Source organism: Aotus nancymaae, unplaced genomic scaffold, assembly GCF_030222135.1.
Source record: "Aotus nancymaae isolate 86718 unplaced genomic scaffold, 86718_ANA_hifiasm-v0.15.2.pri h1tg000011l, whole genome shotgun sequence".
NCBI classification, from domain to species: domain Eukaryota; kingdom Metazoa; phylum Chordata; class Mammalia; order Primates; family Aotidae; genus Aotus; species Aotus nancymaae.
In genome coordinates this window covers 23,922,698-23,942,048 of record NW_026988422.1, presented here as the reverse complement: position 1 = coordinate 23,942,048, position 19,351 = coordinate 23,922,698, and the positions used below count along the sequence as shown (strand labels likewise).

The following is a 19,351-nucleotide window of genomic DNA, read 5'->3' as shown; positions in this document are numbered from 1 at the left end:
GTCGTGCCGGACCCCTATTAACTTCAGTAGGAATGGCACCAGGTTCAAGAGGCCAAAGAGGAAGCTTGGAACCAGCAAATGAGACATAGGGTTTTATTAGCAGGAAACTTACCTACAGGGACAGTCTAGTGGCAGTGGGCTGGACAGCAGAACCACATGGCTCAGTGGCAGCAGGCTGGGCAAAAGATCTTCAACTGCTTGCAAAACGCATGCAGTTTATATAGCATTTTCGTTTAGCACCCTTTCCCTAACAACATCCACCCAGCAGTCTTCATCCAACCCAAAACAAAAGGCCTCAATTCCCCACACAGACTGCATTCTGTGGAACAGACCGTGGGTTCAGATGTTTATCATAGACAAGGAATGAATCTCTGGGTTGGCTGGTCCTGAACTTACCTCAGAATTCCAAATTCCATTCAGGTGTGTCTGCCATAAGTGTTATTCTAGGAGATGCTTACGTTATTGCTATCAGGTGCATCTCCCATACAGCCCCCATTATCCTATTACCTACATAATACCAAACAGACACCAAATCAATGAAACGAATTCAAACAAGAATCTATTCTAATCCTCCCTTGACAGGTGCTGTGATGGATTTAGAGAAGGGCAGGGCTACTTTTAGACAGTTTTTACCATCTCAAGCGTGACTACCACTGGCTCATAGTGCCAGCAAGGAATGCAGTGTTTTTTGGGGAAGAACAGGTTCAAATAGTTCTTTAAAACATGCCATTTTGCTGATAGGTATCTGAGAGTTGAACAAGGTGTGTAGTGAGATAACTCACCTGCCTTATATATTGGACTTGATTGGTCTTTTCTGCGCTCCTGTTATTTAATCAATCTTCTTTCCTCCTCCCCACCCCGCCCCCACTCTTACCTGAGGTTGTATTATAAAAGCACATGCTGGTTGTAAATACTTCCAACAACGCAGAAATTAGCCAGGAGAAAGTGGAACTTTGCTGTGGATACGACCGCAGGCCCACACTTTTGCTCCTGTTGGGATTCCTGGGTCAGTTTCACAGGTCACCTCGCAGTCCTGCAGGCTCAACCCGCTGTCTGGGCACCCGTGCTGCTTGCCTCCTGGGCACTGTGGGTCGATGTGGACGGATGCATGCTCGTCTAAGGTTCCGTGAGTGCAGTCAGGAGTCTGAACCAAGAATGGTCCATCAGTGAGGGAGAGTCCTTCCCGGGAGAGGCTTCCGTGCCTTCCATTCTGAGCACTTCCGGACTTTCTGCAGGAAGTGCGGTCCTTGAGTCATTCTGTTTTGTCCCAAGACTGCTGCGAAGACGGGGACAGGTAAGCACATGCTGGAGGGAGGGGACATGCGGGACAACTTCAGTCCAGGCCCAGCTGCAGGTCCCGGCTGCCCCGCTTACGCTGGCTGGAGAAGAGCAGCCCCCAGGAGACTGCGGGCACAGTCCCCAGCTCACTCTCGGCCTAGAGCGCACTGCAGGGTCCCAGCGCCCTGCCTTAATTTTCACCTTTGTTCTCTCCTGCTTTCCAGGTTGGGATGCTTGTTAAGAGATACTCCATCCACAAGGTTATAAACACAACACCTGCATTCCCTTCCAGTCCTTCATGGTTTTCTTTTCTACACACGAACCTTAAGCCTTTACTTTTTCCAACTGGAAAACCAGTTTTTCCAACGCTTTTTAAAAAACAAATTATCCTTTCATCATATGCTGAAAGCCCTGTCCATAACAAGCCCACTTCTGTGTTTGACTCTGTTCACTGACCCTTCATTTACTTCCTAAACCGACACTTTTGGTAACTTTCAGTGAAGAGGTGGCTTAAATAAATATATTCTCCAGAAATCTCCAGAACCTTTGCGTGGGTCAGGGTGAGAGGTGCCGCCAAGATGTAAACAGAACAGCTGAGTCCTCTGAGTAGGCACCAGGTGCAATCTGCACAGACCGCTTGTGTGGGAGGAATGGCGTCAGAGGCGCTCCCTCAAAATGAATCCCGTCTCCGGCAGAGCACACAGGCCCCAGGGCCCCATGGACAGGGCTGGTCCCAACATATGCACACCACTTCCTGGGCTTGAGGGTGGTATGTCAGAGGCTGCCCACGGCCGGAAGGCCATGCAGAGGCCAGGGCCTCTTATTCCACTTGGCAGAGACCCCAGAAGGAGCCAGAGGGTAGCATCAGAGCCTGGGCCGGGGCAGGGGTGCCCAAGGGCACAGCAGCTGCAGGCCATTGGCAAGGCCAGAAGACAGTGAGTGGAAAGCCGGGGGCTCGTGGAGAGACCCGAGAAAGGGGCTGTTCAGCTGGGAGTCCTGCATCTGCCGTTTGTGTTTTATCCAGCGATTTTGAAACCAGGTTTTTATCTGGACCTCTAAGAGCTGCATCTCCCTGGCCAGACTTTTTATTTTTTCACACAGTGCTTACGATTAGCTTTTTTAAAAAACTTTTATTCAACTTTCATTTTAGTTCAGGGGATATGGATGCAGGTTTGTTATCTGGGTCTATTGTGCGATGCTGAGGTTTGGGGTACAAATGACCCCATTACCCATATAATGAGTATAGCAGCCAATAGTTTTTCATCTCTTGCTCCCTCCTTCCTTCCCCTCTCTAGTAGTCCCCAGTTTCTACTGTTGCCCTGTTTATGTCCATGAGTTTAGCTCCCACTTACAAGTGAGAACATGCAATACTTGGTTGTCTGTTCCTGTGTTAATTCACTTAGAATAATGACCTCCAGCTGCAAAGAACATAATTTCTTTGTTGCTGCAAAGAACATAATTTCATTCTTTTTTATGGATGTATAATATTCCATTGTATATGTGTATCACATTTTCTTTATCCAGTCCATCATTGATGAGCACTTAGGTTGATTCCACATCTTTGCTATTGTGACTAGTGCTGCAATAAATGTAAGAGTGCATGTATCTTTTTGGTAGAACAACTTGTTTTCTTTTGGATATATACCCAGTAATGGTAGTTCTGTTTGAAGTTGTTTCAGAAATCTCCAAACTGCTTTCCCCAGTGACTGAAAGAATTTACATTTCCACCAACCGTGTATAAGCATTTCCTTTTCTCCACAGCCTCACCAGCATCTGTTGGTTTTTGACTTTTTGGTAATAGCCATTCGGACTAGTGTGAAATGGTATTTCATTGTGGTTTTGATTTGCATTTCTGTGATGATTTGTGATGTTGAACATTTTTTCATATATTTATTGGCCACCTGTATGTCTTTTTGGAGATACGTTTTTTCATGTCTTTTGCCCATTTTTTAACAGGATTGTTTTTTGCTTGTTCAACTGTTTCAGTTCCTTATAGATTCTAAATACTAGATCTTAGATGCATAATTTGCAAATGTTTTCTCCCATTCTGCAGGTTGTCTATTTACTCTGTTGATAGCTTCGTTTGCTGTGCAGAAGCTGTTTAGTTTATTTAGGTTCTACTTGTCAATTTTTGTTTTTATTGCAATTGTTTTTGGGAACTTAGTCCTAAATTCTTTGACATGGCTGAGGTTCAGAATGGTGTTTCCCAGGTTTTCTTCTATGATTCTTTATTTGAGGTCTTACATTTAAATCTTTCATCCATCTTGATTAATTTTTATATATGGCGAAAGGTAAGGATCCAGCTTCATTCTTCTGCGTATCACTAGCCAGCTATTCCGGCACCATTTATTGAATAGGGATTCCTTTCCCCAATGCTTATTTTTGTCAGTTTTGTCAAAAATTAGATGGCTACAGGTGTGCAGTTTTATTTCTGGATTCACTATTCTTTTCCATAGGTCTACATATCTGTTTTTGTGCCTGTAGCTGTTTGGGTTACTGTAGCCTTATAGTATAGTTTGAAGTCAAGTAATGTGATGCCTCTGGCTGTGTTCTTTTTGCCTGGTATTCCTTTGGCTATCTGGACTCTTTTTTAGTTCCACATGGATTTTAGAATAGCTTTTCCTAATTCTGTAAAAAATGGCATTTTGTAGTTTGATAAGAATAGCATTGAATCTGTAGATTGCTTTGGGCAGTATGGCCATTTTAATATTGGTTCTTCCAGTCCATGAGTATGGAATGTTTTTCCATTTGTTTGTGTCATCTATGATTTCTTTTAGCAGTGTTTTGTAGTTCTCCTTTTAAAGCTCTTTCATTTCCTTGGTTAGATGTATTCCTAGGTTGTGTGTGTGTGTGTGTGTGTGTGTGTGTGTGTGTGTCTGCTGTAAACAGGACTGTGTTCTTGTTTTGGCATTCAGCTTGAACATTATCAGTATATAAAAACACTACTGATTTTTTGTGCACTGATTTTGTATCCTGAAACGTTACTGAAGTCGTTTATCAGTTCTGGGAGCCTTTTGGCAGTCTTTAAAGTTTTCTAGGTATAGAATCATGTTATCCGCAAAGAGAGATAGTTTGACTTCTTTTCCTATTTAGATGGTTTGTTTTTGTTTGTTTGTTTGTTGTTTTGTTTTGAGACAGAATCTCGCTTTGTCACCCAGGCGAGAATGCAGTGGTGTGATCATGGCTCACAGTAGCCTTGGCCTCCCAAACTCCCTCCTCTCAGCTTCCCAAGTAGCTGTGACTACAATAAGTAGCTGGGTGCCACCATGACTAATTTTTTGTTGTTTCATAGAGATAGGGTTTCCCCATGTTGCCCAGGCTGGTCTCAAACTCGTGGGCTCAAGTAATCCACCTGCCTCAGCCTCTGGATGCCTTTTAATTCCTTCTCTTGCTTGATTATTCTGGCTAGGATCCAGTACTATGTTGAATAGGAGTAGTGAGAATGGGCAGCCTTGTCTTGTTATAGTTCTCAGGGGGAATGTTTCCAGCTTTTCACATTCAGTATGTTGTTGGCTGTGGGTTTGTCATAGACAGCTCTTATTTTGAGGTATGTTCCTTTGATGCCTAGTTTCTTGATGGTTTTATCATGAATGGATACTGGATTTTGTCAAATGCTTTTTCTGCATTGATTGAGATGGTCATAATGGTTTTTGTTTTTAATTCTGTTAATGTATGTGTTCGCTTCGGCAGCACATATACTAAAATTCTGCTTATATGATGAATCACATTTATCAACTTGCATATGTTGAAATAACCTTGTATTTGCATAATGAAGCCTACTGGATCATGGGGAATTAACTTTTTGATGTGCTGTTGGATTCAGTTTGCTAATATTTTGTTGATGATTTTTGCGTCTATGTTTATCAGAGATAGTGGCCTTTACTTTTCTTTTTTTCCCTGAGTCTTTTTCGGATTTTGGTATTAGGGTGATGCTGACTTTGTAGAATGAGTTACAGAGGAGCCACTCCTCCTCATTTTTTTTTTGCAATAGTTTCAGTAGAATTGGTGCCAGCTCTTCTTTGTATGTCTGGTACAATTTGGCTGTGGATCCATGTGATCCAGAGGTTTTTTTGGTTGGTAGGCTTTTTACCACTGATTCAATTTTGGAATTTGTTATTGGTCTGTTCATGGTTTCAATTTCTTCTTGATTCAATCTTGGGAGATTATGTGTTTCCATAAATGTATCCATTTCCTCTAGATTTTCTATTTTGTGTGCATAGAGTTGTTCATAAAGTTTCTGAGGATGTTTTGCCTTACTGTGGGATCACTTGTAATGTCACCTATGTCATTTCTGATTGTGCTTATTTGAGTCTTCTCTTTTTTCTTTGTTAACCTAGCTAGTGTTCTATCAATCTTGTTTATCCTTTCAAAGATCCAACTTTTGGTTTCATTGATTTTTTTTGTATACATCTTTGCATCTCAATTTCATTCAGTTTTTTCTCTAATTTTAAATATTTCTTTTCTTGTGTTAGCTTTGGAGTTGGTTTGTTCTGGTTTTTCTGGTTCTTTTAGGTATAATGTTAGATTGTGAATTTGAGATCTTTCTAACTTTTTAAGGTAGGCATTTAATGCTGTAAACTTTTCTCCTAACACTGCTTTTGCTGCTTCCCAGAGAATTTAGTGTGTTGTATCTTTGTTTTCATTAATTTCTGCCTTAATTTTGTTGTTTACCCAAAAGTCATTTAGGAGCAAGTTGTTTAATTTCCATGCAATTGTGTGGTTTTAAGAGTAATGCCCTTCTTTGTCCTTTTTTACTTTTTGTTGTTGGTTTAAAGCCAGTTTTATCTGATATAAGAAGAGCAACCCTTGCCCTTTTTTTGTTTTCCATTTGTGTGATAGATCTTCCTCAAATCCTTTACTTTGAGCCTATGATTGTTACATGTGAGATGGGTCTCTTGAAGACAGCAGACGGATGGGTCTTTTTTTTTTATCCAGCTGACACTCTGTGCCTTTTAAATGGGATGGTTAGACCATTTACATTCATGGTAAATATCGATACATGAGGCTTTGATCCTATCATGAACTTGTTAGCTGGTTGCTTTACAGTTTCTATTTTGTGGTTGCTTAAAAGGGTTGGTGGGCTAGGTACTTAAGTATATTTTTGTGGTAGCAAGTATCGTTCTTGTTTTCATGTCTAGAACTCCCTTAAGGGTCTCTTGTAAACCTGGTCTAGTGGTAACAAATTCCCTTAGCACTTGTTAGCTTGGAAAAAAAAATTTTTCTCTTTTGCTTACGAAGCTTAGTTTGGTGGAATAAGAAATTCCTGGTTGGAATTTCTTTTATTTAAGAATACTTATAATAGGCCCCCAGTATCTCCTGGCTTGTAAGATTTCCACTGAGTCAATTTTCTTTTGAAGACATAAAGTAATATATTTCTCAAATTAATTTTTTTCCTTAAAAAGTCAAAGCTGGTGTTCATACAGTTCACACTAGTATAGTCATGCCAGTTATACACAACTGACAACCATTTTGATTAGTCAGAATTAGTGCCTGAGTTGATCCATTGGTGGATATTTTAAATATCTTCCCTCCCTACCTAAAGTTAGTATCTATGCTTACTTTTTCTGTTACTTGTTTTCATTGTTGGACAAGATGGATCTGATAGGAAAGCCTGAATTTACTTTTAACTACTTAGATTTTAATCCAATTTCCACCATTTAACTAGTTTTGTGACTAATTTCTGGAGATTAATTTTCTCATCTGTAAAATAAAATAATCATATATGCCATTATCATATATATATTAGAGGTTTATTGAGAAGATTAATTTAATTCATGAAGAGTGCTTTGATCAGTACTGATTCATGGTAAAGTGTTCAATTATTGATAGCTATTATTAGGCATTTAAAGGCCAAACTTCTAACTGCCTGCACTCTTCCCACATACTTTCAACATTCCTCTCCTGATAAAATAAAGGAAGGGAGGGACTAAGATTAATTTCATAACCATTGTAGATTATCTGACATGAAAAAGGACAAAAAAAGGAGACAGAAAAATGTAATTTTAAGACACCCTTTTCGAGCTCAAGACAGAATTCCTACACAGACATCAACTGCCTGGATAGAAGTTACAAATGCCAAGTGAGTTCAAACATAGTATATAATATACTTTCAAATATTTCATGCCATGAGGATTGATTTGTATTTTGTGAGAATATCTTTTAATCCTGTATTTATTTTATTTTTATATAACACAATTCCTTATAAAAATTTGTAATCTAGTTTCCTTTCCTTCTTACTGTAATATATGTTCATCTGGGATAAATAATATTTAACATTTATTGAATGCTTATGAAGTATCAGGCACTGTTCTAGGTGCTTTAGGCATATTAACTTTCTTAATTCTCCCAACAAACCTATGTGGTATAAGTACTATTATTATTTCTACCTTTCAGAAGACTAAGCTAATCTATAGAAATGTCTTTAAATTTACTATAGATTATATACCCAACAATGATGAACCTAAGATTTGACCTACCATCTGGCCCTAGAGCTCTTGCTATCAGCCATTCTACTATAGAGCTTCTCTTTTGGATACAACATATGTAAACTTTCCTAGTCTCTTTTACAGATGTGACTATTTCAGATGTGAAATAACAACTAACAATTGGACCCAAATGCACACCTACCATTTGCTACTTCCTGCATAGGTTGTTTCAAACATGTGTTTTGAATTGAATTTATTTCTTTGAAATAAATTTTGGAAATAAGAGTTGACCAAGTAAATCCAAGAAAGGATATACTCCAAAAGGAATGAACCCTCATCAAGCAAGGTGTGTTTTGTTAGTTTACTAGTAATGTCCAAAAAATCATTACAAATGATATTCGGATCCACCTATTTTAGATAGCTCTCTATATCGATACCTCTCAGTTTTGTTTTTTAAGTAATATTGACTTAGGTTAGAAAAATAATCTATGATAGTGATGGACAAATAGGAAACATGAAAAAACACAAAGGAGAAACTAAAAATTCACCATTATCCTACCTCCCCAAAAGGTCATTCTTAATGATTGAGTTCTGTTGACTAATAGTTTTCTAGGGAACAAAAATATTACTTAATTAAGAACCTTTTTAATAATTATATAATATCATTTTCCATTATCGATAACTGAAGAGATCTGAATCCACAGTAACCATGGAAAGCAGTTTGGATATTTCTGAAAGAACTTAAAACAGAGTTACCATTCAACCCAGCAATCCCGTTACTGGGTATATATCCAAAAGAAAACAAATTGTTCTATCAAACATGAAATATTATCTATAAAAAGAGTAAAATCATGTTCTTTGCAGCAACATGGATGCAGCTGGAGGCCATTGTCCTAAGTGAATTAACACGTAAGTCTAAGAAACAATTAACATATTCATAAATATACATATACAACAAAATGTAAATAATATATATTCATAACTGGGAATATCTCCTTTAGAACCATGAGTTCAAAGAGCTAGCTATATCCTTGCCAAAGTATATAATTTTGGTCAAAATAAGTAAGTTGTCTATGCCTCAGTTTCCTTGTCTATAAAACAGAAATAATCATTTATATGTTGTGGGCCTTTTGGGATACATCCCACTAGAAAAAAAGATGTATAAAAAACTCTTAAAGCCATTCCTGGCACATCGGGGCACTTAATAGCTTTAATTTTCCCTTTTCCTTCCTCTTTATGCTTTTGGGCTAGGAGCACATTCATGTCTTCAACAGTAAATGACATTTGTTTACTTATTTATCTAGCTAGTAATAGTGGGTTCAGTGAATACTGAACTCAACTCAAGCATGGGTAGTCTCTAACAAAGATTTATTTATGCTAATTTTGCTTCATTTCACAATCATTCATAACGTGCCATGATATTAAAGTATGCATTTAAACTTGAACAACTCTCAAGTATGTAACTGATTACTTTGGCTTTAATTAGAATTATTGATCTAAACCTTCTGTGTCAAGCCCAGTAACAGTCGGCTCTTTGTTGAACATGTCAGCTGGTTAGGATGAAGAAATTAGATAATTAAGGAAAACAATTTTTTTCTTCAAAATCTCAGGTGGGCTGCAACCCTATTTAAGATGGGATTAATTTGGTCACAGATTATGTGTTGAACAGCCATGGTTTAAAAAATCTATTTGCCTGGAATGACTAGTTAGTATCTATTATGACTGCATTAAACACATTCTTCTTTGACTTCTTAGATCTGTTAGAATCCGTGACCTCTTTCTCTGTTTCTTACTGATGGGTATCTGGACAGTTTTTGCGGCAGAATTGACTCCCTGACTGCAGAGTTCTCAAGTTCTCTGCTTGAAATTACTCAAATTTGGAATGATACGGGTTTTCTACAACTACACATATTCAGTCAGCCATATTCCTATTATTCTGACAATTTCTGATCCTCTTTACTATTACACAAATTCTTGTAACATGGGAAATTCTGGAGGCATGACAGTCTGAGTGTAAACTTACCTGTTAGTTTTATACATAAAATATCTCCTTTTGCCAGTGAATGGATCTGTAGGTACCTCTGTGAAAAGATTATATTATATTCCCTATCTTTAAATAGGGAAAAAATGAGTACTAAGCTGTTTCCTGGAAGATTATTTTCTGTTTCTCAACTTTCCTCTAGAATTATTTGTTTTTGTTTCTATCAAATATCTTCCCTAACTCTCAGTTGCAGCAGTTGGGGTTAAAGCTTGTTCTTTGTGTGAGTTTGTGCCTCATGTGAGTTTGTTATTTAATATATGTATATGTATATATGCATACATGCACATACTATAATATACATATTTTAAATATTTGTTTGTATATATGTATATTATTTGTGAGGTACATGTGCACTACTCTTACCTTAAGAAACAGTATCATGCAACTTAAATGATGGCAAAATTGGTTTTCTAATTAACTCACTGCATGTTGTTTTCTCAGCAGCTCTGCTCTCATCTGAATCCCTTGCTCTCCTAAGTCCCACGCACCATCCATAGCTTGTTCTCTTCCTTCCCACTGTGCTGTCTTCTATCAACCAGAGCAGTCAAATCAACCCTAAGAGTCTTCTTAAAAGCACCATATGCCAACAGAGGAGCACTTGAATTACTCTATATACCAGAACCTGCTGTACATCACAACAGATTATTAACAGAGACCAAAAACTAGGGCACCGTGTGATCTTATAACCCTTCAGAAACTACCACCTGAGAGCACTTCTTGGTCCATTTATTGCAGTTCCTAGAATTTCATTTCTACTAACTAAATTAGTCAGACACCTACAGGCAACCTGGATGCAAATGACTTCTGACCTAAAGCTTAGCCATCCTGCTTCTTTCTTTATAGGGATCATATTATTTTTTTAGAAGAGAGTACTCCTTAGCAAGCTGCCTTCTCCAGATGAAGAAAAGCAATAAAAGCAATAAAAACAAAAACATTTTTCTAAGTAACTTGAGTATCTTTCTCTGTGGAATTGCCCATAATGAAAGTAGAATGACAGGGTCTAGATGATTTGTTTAAGAACACAAGAAAATAACATGTGTATTTTCTTTTTTAATACATAAATGCTCCTGATAGCTCTGCTTAGTTTTGTGATTGGCATTTTCTATTCAAGGCCTAGTCCTGCCTTGTGAAAATTTTTCAGATGGCCTCCATTGTGCGATTTAACTTCCCCAGACTTAAAAACTGTATAGTTTTCATGGAGACCTGACAGCCTAAAGAAGGCTGTGTTTCATTATCACATCAAATGATTTGGGGTCAGAAGAACTAGGTAGCCTTCCTCTAACCTTACCTTCCTCCAGAAGAAAGACACTTTGAAAGAATACAGGAATGGCAATCTATTCTTAATGACATTACCCTACAAAGCAAAGTATATGATGAAGTGATCTTAGATTGTATAACCTACATAAATGCAGTTGGGTCTTGTGAGATATGGCAGGTGAAAGGACTAGAAGAAGCTTTACATGATGACACCAAAGGGAGAAGGCAGAATAGGAGATGATCACTTGAAACAGCCTTGGAAGGAATGGTTGTCTGTGGACACAAACATGGAGATGGGCTTACTACAAAAAGAGAGATTGGAAAATTATAACTTCATGGCCATGCTCTTTATACACATACAGTTTCCCTAGAAAAAAAAGTATCAGTAGAGATGTGAGTAGTTAATCTAAAATGTTATTAAACTGTAGTATCTAAAATGGACATTGCACTGTAAAATAGGTTAAAACTCACATACCAAAGTTGCAAATGTCATGCAGCTGTTACTCTGCCAGTTATATACAATCACAATAATGAAAAATCAAATTCTTAACATTAGTATATCAAATTGTATTGTTGTGAATATTTGCAGGCATTTCATATTGTCTAGGTGCATTAAAGGCATGGTTACAAATTGTTAATACTAATATTCCTCTAAGAAGAAAAATAGTGATCTTCTTTAGTGTAGTAGAAAACAATTTCATTGAGAATTCAAAGACCTGGGTTCATGTTCCATTCTGTTCCATGACTGAAACATGTCATTTTGTTGTTCTGATCCTGTCACATGTGCTTACAGGATGCCTTCAGAATCAAGTACACTGTGAGGTACCATATAAATGAAAGATATCGCACATAAAGGTTTGGGTACTTAAAAAAAGTTAAGTATCTTACACACACAGCCATAATGGATTGATTATCAAGTCAAAATACTTTCAGTGCTGTTCTTGTGCACTTTTGCTTACCACTGAATCAATTTTTTTTCTCAGGAGGATATGAATGTGGCTGCCAACTTCAGATTAAGAGCACATTTTATGCCGAGATCTATAATATTTAGATAATATATTCACATATATTTCCCTGTTTTACATTTTATTTTAACTCAGTATAAAGTGGCATTAGTTGAATGCTAACATAATATGCTGCCATATGAAACATACAGGGCTAGTCTCTGTTAATTCAGGTAATAAACTGATTAAATACAGAAAGTACCCTCCTTTCTTGTGAGAGGGAAAGGCAGGGTCAGCATATGCAAAGATGTAATTAATACAGCAACATCCAGTAGCTCAAGGACTAAAATTAAGTTCCTGGGAAAAATGAATTGCTGAGGAAAAAGAAGAAATTAATGATAAGAAGCAAGGATTATCATTCCCTGTGGCCTCGAAGTAGAAGCTAGGAATCAAATCTCCTAAAGTCTCGTGATATATTCTAAGAAAAACCAGTTCTTCAACCTTCCTCTTATTCTGCAAATAAGTTCTGCATCTCTCTACAGTGAAGCCTCAATGGTGTTAGAGAGAGCAAAGTTTTGCTATGGATATACCTTCAGGATCCATTCTGACTTTATTGTGTCTTCCTGGTCTGCTGACTACATCCCACAGGCTTCCTTGAAGCCAGAATTCAGGAGCAAATGAGGTTTCCCCAGTCAAATTTCAGCAAAAGCATCATAGCATGAGCTTTTCTTGACTTGATGTTCAGTGTCCAGTGTCTAGTTTTCTAGGTGTCAAGAGACAGTTGCACAAGGAAATAATATTTTAGATGATGGATATGCTAATTACCCTGATCTGAACATGATACATTATGTGTATCAAAACATCACTATATACCCAATAAATATATACAATCATTATTTGTCCATTAAAAAATAAAATTAAAAATATCATTTGTTATCTTTTCACCCTTTTTTTTTTTTTTTTGAGACAGAGTCTCACTCTACACCCAGGCTGGAGTGCAGTGGTGCAGTCTCAGCTGACTGCAACCTCCGTCTCCCAGGTTCAAGCAATTCTTTTGCCTCAGCATCCCAAGTAGCTGGGATCACAGGCTTGCGCCACCACACCTAGCGAATTTTTGTGTTTTTAGTAGAGACAGAGTTTCATGTTGGCCAGGCTGGTCTCAACTCCAGACCTCAGGTAATCTGCCTACCTTGGCCTCCCAAAGTGCTGGGATTATAGATATGAACCACTTTTCACCTGGCGCCTGACCTCTTTTCACCTTTCTATCTTTAACACCTAGCATGGTGCTGATACATACTGAAAATAGTAAGTAAATTCAATGATATAATCCCAAAAAGAAAAGAAAGAAAGAGGTAATGGCATCTGTGGGAGCAGCAGCCGTATTCTGTATCCCACTGTCCAGTCAACAGCTTCCTGGGTGCTGAGAGTCAGGGACGGTAATGCTGACTTCCTGATTGCAGCTTTCTTATCTCTGTCTTGTAGCTACAGCAATGTGTTCTGGAACTTCAGAATTTTCCACTGTAGCCTCCTGATTCCTTCTATTCCTGATTGCAGCATCTAATAGTTTCCTGGGACCTCAGTTCTGCATGCTCCAGGAGTACTGAAGGTCAGGCTTGAGGCCTGCTTTTCCAGACCTTCTAGCAATTTTGTAAGCACTTAATATCCTGCATTACACTCCTTTCTGCAGAAAATATCTAAAGCAGTTTCTATTTTGTAAACTATACCCTGATGCCAAAGGTTTTGACACAAGTGCCTACTTAACTGTCAATGACTGCCTACAGCAATGTATTAAGAACATTGAAACTCAGTCCAAATTCAGTGAAAAAGATTTTCTGTGCTTGGCATGGGAGAGAGGGTCATTATACATTTGCCACCTTATAATACATCAGCCTTATCTAACAAATCTCCAAGTGTATGTACTAATAAATATAAAATTTAAGACAGATAAAATTTCAAAATTTCATTCCTAAACAGGTATAGTGAAAATGAACTAGGCAGACCAAAATTAAGCAAGGATTGCATAGAGGGAAATGTTAAATTTATTCACAGGAATGCTAATTGAACCATATGCGAGTTACAATTTATCAAACTCAAAATAGCAAAAGTTACTTCAATACAATCCCACTAATCTAAACCTAGTCTTTAAAGATAAAAGTGTCTGGCCATCTTGTTCCCTGAAGCTGCTGAATTGCACACTGCTGGAAAAGATTTTAAAGGATTAATTTTAAGGAAACTTCAAACCAAAAATCAAACTATTAGAAAAGAATATAACAACAACCCCCCAAAATCTTCTGTGCCTGTTCCTTTATAATGATTTACCTTGGTAAGGTAGGTTGGTGAGGTTTAGCCCTCATTCTAAAGGGCAATCATTCTTTTCCTGAGAGTGTTAATACTTCAGTCATTTAAGCTTTCTAATTTGATGCTTTTTGGTTAAGGAGGAAACCTTAAATGAGGAAAGGAAATGCTGAGAGGAAATTACTTGAACAGAATGTAATAGTTTTGTGATATGAAGCTGTGATCACATTTTTTTCACAGTATGAGTCAGTCATATAAATGTTTGGTTTACTTAGTTTCTTAATTTGATTTGAAACTAAATGGAGCAAAACTTGTCAGCAAAATGTAATTTTTCATGAGGTAAACTACACTGATTTCATTATAATGTAACATTCATATTTGTAAGTGAAACTGGTTTAAATGGCTTTTGGTTACCATAAAGCTCATTTTTAAAAATACATTTTTAAATGAATTCATGGTCCATGCTATAATTTCAATAAACCTGCCTCCTACATGAAGATTTGAAGATCATGGTTATAGTTACTATTAGTGTCAACACAATGTAAGTAGGGTTCATTATGAAACTCACTGGGGATTTCTAAAGTGATTGCATTCTCTTTGTAATCCACAAAAAGGAACTCTTCAAAAGATAACAATTCAATGAGATGAAATGGGAATCATCTGGTTCACTTGTAAATCATATCCCATTTTTTTGTGGTATGTCATTGCTGTTCTATCCTGTTAGCACCAGAGAATGAAATTCAAGAAGGTTGGTTTTTATTTTGCATCCTTATAAAAATGGAAAGCAGATTGAGCATCAGTTATTAGGGTAGCTTCCTACCTAGTCTCTGGCAGAGGCCTCCATCAAACCCACAGAAATTCCAAACCACCTTTTTTAATGCAATCAAGTATTTTCTCTAGTGGTTTCATGTTATAAGCAAATATTGAATACTAATTTTTTCTTTTAAATTTTATATCAATCTTTTTTTCATTTTTCTATTCCCCACATATTGTTCTCCTTAAGCCGGCAGAATGAGCAGTAACCAGCTTGGTACCTGGAAGGCTCCCATGACCAAGCATTGTTTTAAGCTACTATATTTGTGGTAACTTGTTAGAGATGTAATAAAAAACAAATAGGCATATTGTAAGAAAGCATAATTACAGGGCCTACTATAGTGGCTGACACAGATTAAGCCCTAAATAAGTCTTAGTTTCCTCCCTTAACTTATCTAGGAAACTCCAATTCATTTATTCACCAAAAACTTAATTATAACAATAGCACATTCTATTTTCTGGACACCATTCTAGAAACTCATGGAGTTTACCTCTTAATCAAAGGAGCAAAATCATTTTATATATTTGAGGTAATCGTTCACACTCTATACAGATCAGGCTCAAGGAGGCGTTTGTTTTTCTTGTCTATCATGCCACAGGCTCCCACACACTCACACTCACACATGTCAACAAGACCTACCAACAGCTGCTCATTTCCTAATCTTTGACCTGCTTGCTTTGTGTGAGTTGGTTTCTGTGGGGTTTTAAATGGACAAAGTTATGTTTTGTTTTGCATTCAAGAAGCAGATGAAAACTAAATGCTACTGATAGATTTGGTCTTCGTGTGCCTGTCTCTCTTTAGAGGGTTAGACAGGAGACAGGGAAGTCTGGAAGTGAGGATGGGGTGGGATAAAACTGAAATTGCTGCTATTCCCCTTAAAGGTTTCATAGTTGGAAGCACTGAATCCAACATCTTTTTGGTAAGTTCAAACTCACAACCTTGAGTGCAGGTGAGCCAGGGCATAAATTCAAGCTGTTTTTCCAAAAGAACTGTAGAAGAGTCTATCTAAACAGCCAAGGGAAGAGTCCATTTAAACAGCCAAGCATCCTGCCTTTGCCTTCTCCTGCTACCTTTCCTAGAACGCTTGCTAATTTATTCAACTAACTCAGACCGACCACAGAAGTGAAACGGTTCTCTGACTAGTCCTTGGGACAAAAAAGCTTCCAGATGCAAGGGACTTAGAAAGTCCTTCATTATCCTGCCAATGGTGGATGCTACAGGGTCTTTTGCCTCAGACCAATTCCTCCTGGTAGTGAGTAAGGCAGTTCTGCCTCTATAGTTCACAATTAACGTCCCTTTTCCAGAGTTAAGAATCCTACTCAGACATGAGCAGCTGGGAGTTAGTAACCACTGAGGAGCACTCAGCAGAACACATTCCCACCTTGTGAACTTTGTAGTTTGACTCCGCTTCCAATTGTCTCCTTCTGCTATATTTGTGTCCCTGTGACTAAAGGGAGGACCTACTGAAGAGGAGCAGACTTTTATTAGAGCAGGGATCCTGGTCAGATAGGTTAGGATCTCAGCAGGGGATCTGCCAGCCTCATAAACTGATGTTCACTCTGTGATTGTAGCATCTCACTGTCCAGGGAAATCAAGCCTCTCTGTCAGAGAAGGAATCTAGCTGCTTCCCTCTGGATTGATTCTGGAGGTCTTTTGGTTTGGCAGAGCTCTCCTGTGTGTAAATGTCTGTGTGATGTTTTGTAATGTTTTTATTGATGTTGAGACGTTGGTACAAAAACAATACTAACAGCATACCATTTGGTCTCCTGGTTTCCCACATCTCTCCATATCCTCGTGCAGGTGGTATAGCTGGAGGACTGTTTATTCCATGGCTTATTTCCCCTTTATCTTTGATGTCCCAGGATGTCAAAGGTTGTAAATTTAATATTGATTTTATAAAGTAGTTTTACTCTAACATGTCAGTTATGATTAACTTCAACCTGGAAGAAGCTAAGCCACTGATCTGGATTTGCACGCAATGTGGCTCCCCAGCTCTCAGACTCTCTGAGTGAATGCTTTATTTATTAGAGTATGCAGAGGGTTTGTAAAAGCCAGAACAGCCCCAAGCCCCCAGCACCTGGGCCCTTACATTAAGCTTGAAAACCTAAGTAGATCAGAAAGACATATCATTTGCTGGCATGTCAACAGACAGAAGAGTTTATAGATCACATTATACCCCAGTGCATATAACCAGAGAGAGAGAGGAATGAGAAGTCTTACTTGAATTTCAACCCCTCCCTCCCTTTCCCCAGGCCTCCAGTGCTCTTATGTTCCACCAGCAGGATGGGGGTTATTGCTATAATGACAGTGATAAAAGTTGACATTTATTGAACCTTTTCAGTGTGTTGGCCACTTAATAAGTGTCAAGCACAGTACTACAAATTTTATATGTGCCATCTCATTTAATACTTATATCAGTCCTATGAAGAGAGTGTTTATGATTACCATTATCATTATTTATTATTATTATTACTCCCATTCTACAAATGAAGGAACTAAGAAATCACACTGTGGCAACTTTTGAAGTTGGAATTCAATTCCAGGCAGTCAGATCCCCGACAGCCCACATTTTAGTCCCTAGCGCCATAATGCTTTCTGCATCAGAAAACTGGAAAGTGACATTCTTGCACCAGTCATGCTGAGATGACATCTTTAGCTTAAATTAATATTTTCTGGTTTTTGTTTTTTGTTTTTTGTTTTTTTTTTGATACAAACTGATCTTGAAGCAAAATAGTAGAATTCATTCCCAAATTCCAATTCATCCCTAATTTCTCTGTTAAGCAGAAGGCAAGTGGTGTTTTTTTATCCTGTGTTACTGATCCTCTCTCCCTCCTCATACTTTGGAACACTTTCTCCCTGGATGATGAAGCTCAGGATGTTCACCACTTTGTAGCGGGAAGCTCTTCCTGAAGCCATGTGGCCATGTTCCTGCTTGCCAGCTGCTCACTGCAGGTGCCACGAAGGGGCCACACAGGGGCTCAGGTTAAAGATATGGGTCACAGGCTTCTTATCCTGGGAATCTGAGCTTACAATATTTTAACATTGCAGAGGCCAGTACAACAGGGGCTGACAGAGGTGTACTTGGGTGCTTTGTCACCCAAGTTCAATTACTACTTGAGCTTATGCATGGCCTAAGTCCTCCACTTCTCCCTCCAGGCTGAGACCAGGCAAGGTGTCTGCCTGGGACTGTTTTACCTGATATTTTCCTTCTCCCTCTTCCTATATCTTAACAGTGGGGGAAAGGATAGATTGAGGCAGATTGAAGATGGTACCAAATTCTTCGACACACCTCCCATCAAGAGATGGAATCTCTGTTTCATCCCCTGGAATCTGGATGGGCTCTGTAACTCCTCTGACCCATAGAATACAGTGGAAGGAATGCCAAGTCTATTTCAAGTTTCAGACCTTAAGACACCAACAACCTCCACTTCCACTTGCATGCCATATGTAAAAAGCCGAACTATCTTGATGGAGAAACCATAAGACAAGGCCCTGAGATTACACAGCAAGGGACAAGGGCCCAGCTGAGCCTTCCAAGGCACCATACATGTGAGTAAAGCTGTCCCGAACCCTCCAGACCAAACCAGACACCAGCCAAATGCTACCAAGTTATGCTAGTTAAAGCCCATGGAGCAGAATTGCCTGAATTTCTGACCCACAGAATTGTGAGATGTAATAAAATGGTAGCTGCTTTGTGGTAGTGGGTTATATAGTAATAGATGACAGATATAGGTACATAGGCGCCTGGAATAGATCACTTCAGCTTTGAAGGCCCTGGACTTGCAGTTGGCATTCACAGGTGGAATGCTGCTCTGACTACCCCAACTTGATGCATTCAAGCATAGAGAAGAGTGTGATACCGTCTCCAAATAACTCTTAATTTGTGATTTGATACCATTTCTGCAAGACAGTCACTTGTGTGCTGTCCTGGGGAGCAAGTCTTCCCAAATGATTACACATCATTAATGAAAGATTAATCCTTTAGCATATTAGTGTCTCCTAATTCATGGGCCAGTTGGAACCCAAGCCTAAGCTAAACACACTGAGCCCACACTTTATTTTTCCCATTAATTTCTTCAGCTACCACATTATTTTCAATAGGCAGAAGGCAACTCTCTTCACTTCAGAAGAAACACATAGAAGGCCCTGCTCCCAAATGGATAAGGAAACACATTATTTGTTGTAAGGCCTAATGATTATGGTGTAAGACATAAAGGTGGGCTGTTTCAGTTAATAGTTTTCAAAATTGATTTTATTCTTCTGTTTAATGACGTGCTTTCAGGTACACTCTCATCTA

General features: G+C 38.4%; 1 pseudogene; it reads right to left on the bottom strand.

Annotated features, from left to right (window-relative positions):
* Positions 1 to 1,934: 1,934 nt before the first annotated feature.
* LOC135274196 (homeobox protein VENTX-like) lies at positions 1,935 to 17,970 on the bottom strand (annotated as a pseudogene).
* Between the last annotated feature and the right edge of the window lie 1,381 nt (positions 17,971 to 19,351).